This window comes from Triticum aestivum, chromosome 1A (genome assembly GCF_018294505.1).
Source record: "Triticum aestivum cultivar Chinese Spring chromosome 1A, IWGSC CS RefSeq v2.1, whole genome shotgun sequence".
In the NCBI taxonomy this organism is placed as follows: Eukaryota; Viridiplantae; Streptophyta; class Magnoliopsida; order Poales; family Poaceae; genus Triticum; species Triticum aestivum.
This window is the reverse complement of record NC_057794.1, coordinates 67,322,107-67,328,208: the sequence shown is the minus strand read 5'-3', so window position 1 is coordinate 67,328,208 and position 6,102 is coordinate 67,322,107. Positions and strand designations below refer to the sequence as shown.

The 6,102-nt window shown below is 47.5% G+C and overlaps 1 long non-coding RNA gene across 1 annotated transcript; it reads left to right on the top strand.

Moving 5' to 3' along the window:
• Window positions 1-4,475: 4,475 nt before the first annotated feature.
• On the top strand, window positions 4,476-5,888 carry LOC123096277 (uncharacterized). The gene is made up of 3 exons (XR_006446538.1): window positions 4,476-4,587; window positions 4,702-4,804; window positions 5,376-5,888. It is a non-coding gene; the product is annotated as an uncharacterized lncRNA (long non-coding RNA).
• Window positions 5,889-6,102: the final 214 nt, after the last annotated feature.

Below are 6,102 nucleotides of genomic sequence, written 5' to 3'. Positions count from 1 at the left end.
CGGGGGATCCAATTATCATGCCAAATGTTGGTCCGCTCTCCCGAACCGATGCGCTTCAGAAGGCCCAACTTAAGTGCATCCCGCCCCTCGATGATGGATCACCATACTTGTGATGGGTTCTTCCCTAACTCTGCTTCGAGAATTGAAGAAGATGGGTAGTATACCGCTTGAAGGATCCTGGCGCTGAGGGAATCCGGCTGAGTCAGCAGCCGCCATGCTTGCCGAGAAAGCAGCGCCAAGTTGAAGAGCTCAATATCGCGGAAGCCCATACCACCCATACTCTTAGGCTGTGACATGACTTCCCATGAAACCCAAGCAGTCTTCCTCTCGCCTTTTTTAGATCCCCACCAGAATTTCCGCAACAAACCATTGATGTGCTGACAAAGGCCTCGAGGTAGTTTGAAACAAGCCATGGAATAAGTAGGGATTGCCTGCGCAACTGATTTGATTAACACTTCCTTACCACCGACCGATAGCGCCTTCTCCATCCAGCCTTGCACATGCTTCCATATGCGATCTTTTAGATACTTAAAAGGCCCTTCCTTTGCTCTACCAACATCTGCTGGAAGGCCAAGGTATTTGTCTGACAGTTTTTCGTTCTGCACGTCTAAGATTTGTTTCACTTGTTGCTTCAAAGAATCCGAACAGCCCTTGCTGAAGAAGATTGATGACTTTTCCATGTTGATTCGCTGGCCAGAGGCCTCACAGCAACGTTGCAGCAAAGAATTCACCCTCATTGCCATCTCAGGAGTGGCATTGAAAAATAAGAGGCTATCATCTGCAAATAATAAGTGATTTACCTCCGGAGCGCCATCCGCCACCTTGATGCCTCGAACATTCTCATTTGGATCCGTCGACTTCAATAGACATGACAGACCCTCGGCAGCCAACAAAAAGAGATATGGGGAGATTGGGTCACCTTGCCTGAGACCACGGGAAGGACTGAACTCCTCTTGCCTTTCACCATTGAAGATAACAGAGAAAGACACTGATGTGACGCACCTCATGACAATCTCTTTGAACCATGCACTTATGCCTAGCTTTAGCATAATCCGTTCAAGATAATTCCACTCAATTCTATCATAAGCTTTCATCATATCTAGTTTCAAAGCACAGAACCTGTTACCCTTTACCTTCCTTCGTTTCATGTAATGGAGACACTCATAAGCAGAAATGAAGTTATCCGTGATAAGACGTCCCGGTACGAATGCTGATTGTTCCTCAGAGATGATATCGGGGAGAATGAGCTTTAGCCGATTAGCTAGCACCTTTGACGCGATCTTAAAGATCACATTGCATAGGCTTATCAGTCTAAACTGTCCTAAATTTTTTGGACTTGCAATCTTGGGGATTAACACATTGAACGTTTTGTTTATCTCCTTCGGGGAATCCTCTCCCTTTAGAACACGTAGCACCATATCCGTCACCTCATCGCCGCACAACTCCCAGTGCCGCTAAAAGAAGTGTGCAGGAAAGCCATCGGGCCCGGGGGCCTTGGTTGGAAACATTTGGAACAAAGCCGCTTTCACCTCGGCGTTTGTATAACGGGCGTTAAGCATATCATTCATGGCAGCATCCACTCTGGGTGGTATGTGAGATAGTACCTCATCAATACCGATCGTGTTTTCGGAGGCATACAGATTGCTATAAAAATTTGTTGCCAGGCTTGCCATCTCTTGATCATCCACGCAAACCGTGCCATCTGCATGTTCCAGCTCGCAGATGCGATTTCTAGCTTTGCGAGCACTGGCCTTCCGATGAAAAAATTTGGTATTGTTATCTCCCTCCGCTAACCACTAAATGCAAGCCCGTTGACGCCACATGATCTCCTCACGTAGGCAAAGTTCGGACATGCGGGCTTCTACATGTTCCTCTTCAGGCGATGGACCCCCACGGTCGGGAAGGGCTCGGAGTTCTGCAAGTTTCGATCGAAGCGACCGCAGCTCGGTTCTAACAGCACCAAAGGTGGTTCGGCCCCACTTACATAGTGTACCGGCCACATAAGCAAGTTTCTCAAACAGAGCTGCAACAGTATTGGCCTTTCCAGAAGTGTTCCAAGCTTCAGTTACCACATCCCTAAAACTTGGATCACGCTCCCACATGCATTCATAGCGAAACTGCTTCTGCTTTGCTCTCACACTCGAATCCACAAGATCCGTTTGTAATAAGATAGGGCAGTGTTCAGATTTGGCCGCTGTCAGGTGTTCCACCGAGGCAAACGGAAAGAGGGCCGACCATTCAGCCGTACCCAAAGCTCTGTCCAGCCTGACCCTGCAAAAATAGCCTCTTGACACTTTCTTCTCCCAAGTCCAATCCAATCCGCGATAACCCAAATCAGCCAATCCACAAATATCCACAGCCTCTCTGAAAGCCTCAATCTATGCACTGTCACGCTCATTTGGGCCAAATTGTTCCTCGGGCCGCAGAATTTCGTTGAGGTCACCAATGCACATCCATGGAAGCGTGCTCTCACCTCTCAACCTTGTCGTTGTGTTCCAAGTTTTGTACCGGAGAGATCTTGTTGCTTCTCCGTAAAAACAAGAAAGACGCCACTGTTCCCTTCCTGGTTCAAGCACCCATGCGTCCACATGATACTCCGAAAAATTCTTTATTTCAACATTCAACGAGTTTTTCCAAAAGATACAGATACCTCCACTTCGACCACTACTACCAACAGCAAAACTGGAATCAAAACCTAACGAGAAACGAAGACCTTCCACACGGTTTTTTTGTAACTGTGTTTCAACTAAGCAAAGAATAGATGGTGAACTAAGCTCCACCAGGTCGCGGAGTTCACGAACTGTCGTAGGATCTCCTATCCCGCGACAGTTCCAGCTTAAGATTTTCATTGGGCTTGGCGGTGCTCCGCCGAGGAGCCCGCCAACAACGCCATCTTATTTGTTCCTTGCTTCACTGGTGATCCTGCCTTTTTTGCTTTCTTGGCATCCCTTGGAGAAACATAAGCCGGGGGCGGCGGTGGGACTGCCGCTGTGGACGCCTCAGTAGTGGCTAGAGCCTTGCTCCTCTCCATCCCTTCAACATCAACTCCGCTATCCTTCACCACAAGGTTCAGGTTGCGACGAACCGATTCATTTGCTTGCACTTCCTGCCTAACCTCTCCAGCTTTGAGGGGGCTTTTAACTTCTGGTTCTTCCGCAGCCGAGTCAAAACCTGCATCCTGGGATGAGCGCTTGCGTGGTGGAGATTGCTGACGTGTGTTGCTAGCCCGCCCTGTTCTACCTCTTCCTCTGCCACCTGAGCGGCCTCCTCGAGGAACCCATCCACCATACTGCTCCGGTGCAACGTCCCTTCTTCGTGCCAGCATCCAGCTCCCCCACTGCTTATCTTTCTCTTCCCAAACACCATCGCCACACTCCTCGTGGTTATGGCCCATGAAACCACAAACCTTGCAAAAGTACAGGATTTTCTCATATTTCACCAGGAGACGGAGTCTTCCTTCTCCCGCGACATTCAGTGGCGTGACTCGAGTTAGGGGTTTGCTAACAAGAACCCTAGCTCTGACTCTCACATAATCCCCCTCATAGAACAATCGAGGCGCGAGCTGCACTTCTTTAACCCTACCAATACGACGGGCGAGTTGATCAACAACCTCCGCCTTGCGGTAGAGCTCTGGTATATCATGGATCTGAACCCAAACGTACAAACCATCAAATTCAAAGGATTTTGGCTCCTTCTTCCCATCGTAGTCTTCTATCAGCATCCCCATCCTCCTGAAAAGCCAAGGGCCTCCATGCACTACCTTCTTCCAATCCCCAAGACAAAACATCTGAAAGATGAACAGATTTTCTCCTGCCTCCCTGTACGTCGGGACGTGTGCCGGCGACCAGATCGATTTCATGCACTCAAACATCGCCGACGAACTGAAGGTGCGGGTAGTATTCACCTTCGCAATCGCCAACCACCTAGCATCCGCTTCATACTTCTTTACCCCCTCTTCCCCTACGACCACATCATCAAGTTCGTCATCCTGGAGGTCCAGGTGCTGCAGCAGTTCCTCAAGATTTTTCCCCGATCCGCCCGCAGCTGATGACTCTGCTCGATCCGCCATCTAGGGTTCGTCGACTGGGAAAAAAAGAAACGCCAGAGGACCGCACCCAACTCCCTCCAGCCGATCAGGAAGATGATCTTGAGCGAGGGAGCCAACCGATGGTAGATAATCTGATGAGATCTCCAGGCGGCGATGGAGTCGCCGCCAGAGCCAGAAACCCTAAACGAGAGGGTACGTATCACACACCCACGAGCCAACCTAGCCCTGGGGTGATCCACCCGGTCATTTGGTGGCCCACGAGATGGGGGTAGCCCGACCCTTTCCATGCCTTTTCCCTGGGAGAGCCTTCCACGCCTCCAGTGGTCGGGGACGAAACCCTCGTTCTCTCGGTCTCGCGAACGAGAGGCGGCGGCGACAAGATCCGAGAGTGACGCTCCGCCCTCCTCCGTCCAAGGCTCCACCCGGCAACCGGAGGCGACGCATCACCGCCTACACCTCCACGACTTGCTCCTCCGGCGGGGGCAACGGCGACCGGGGTCATCATCCTCCCTCTTCCCGGATCTCGTCTCTGCCCAGAGGTCATCCTCCTCTTTCTGACCAAGGCTATCCCCTCCTTCTCCTCTTCCACTAACCATTTTTCTTCGCCATGGTGATTTCTTTTCTGCTACACGAACTGACGAGCGCCTATACAGATCGAAGGACCTTCTCTGTTGTCTGAAATTTGTACCCAAGTGAGCAGCTGTACTGAAGAACATCGAACATTTTGCAGTGCATCTAACTAACCTGACCTCACAAGTGAGCACAGCCACCCTTACCTCCCTGTTATGCTAATCTATATGCACAATGTTCTAGTATATTGTGAAGAGGGCAAATTTGTTTGTGGGTGGGTTAATTCAAGGAGGTAGGATTGGTGCAAAATGTCCTTTCAAGAGATACTCTGTTTATCTTGTCGTATCTTATATTCCAAACATTCTAGGGTCTTGAAAGTGCGTGTAAAAGAGCAACCATTTGGTTTGTTAATCTGTCAGGCAAAACCTTGGAGTATTATCTTATCATCACATATCATATATTAATCCAACCATCCTGGTGCGTTAGTGCATATGTATGTTGGCTCCAAACTGAAACAGCATGTTCCAATTTATGGTTCACCACCTGAATTGCTAAAGGAATATTAGCTTACCATGTATAGTAATAGAGTCATTTCATTGTGTTCTGTTTAGTTAAAAAATGGAGTGGCATACAGGAAGAATGACATGTGTCCTGTACTCACAGCTGCATTTGATCAATCCTAGCTTATTTGGTTGTGAATCGAACATATATTTTGCTTGGTTTGTCTAACTCATGAGTGACCATTGATTTCTAGTAGGTGCTGATTTGTAGGTCTGCTCTGAAATTAGAAATTGGCTTTATCTGAAGACTTTGTGTAAAATTGCTTGGTGCCTTTCGAAAGATTTCACTCAGAGCAAGAAAGGTATGTGACATAGTCATCCTTTTGACATGGTCATTGAGGAAGCTTAAATTATGCAAAACTACTGCTCTTGTGATGTTATTTTTCTGTGCCTAGTAATGAAAGCGTTCTTATTTTAGTATATGAGAAAATTGTTGCTCTTAATTATGTATGTAGATGTCACAATAGAAGTGGTATTATCTCTGTATTCACTCCTGAGCTTTCTTTGCAGCATAGAGATGGTATTATTAGTGCTTTATTTATAATTATTATTGTTGTATTAATTTTGTTTTCATTGGGTATAATAGTGATGGATTCTAGGAGAAATAAAATTAGATTATCTTGCAAGAACAAGAAGAAGACGATGAACTATTTTTCCTTTTGGTTCCCGCTTTATATGCTTGCCTTTATGAGGAAAAGCATACAGTTGACACATCATCTTTATCCGGGGCTGCAAAGGTTAAGGAAATATTAGAAGGTCATGAGAATTGGTCTAGGGTTGAGTTTCAGATGGAACCTGAGATTTTTAAGTCTATCGTGGATTATCTTAAAAGAGAGGAACTATTGAAGGGCACGTCGCGTGTTGCTGTCGAGGAGCAGTTGGCAATGTTTATGTACATGATTTCGCACAATCTGGTTCTTAGGA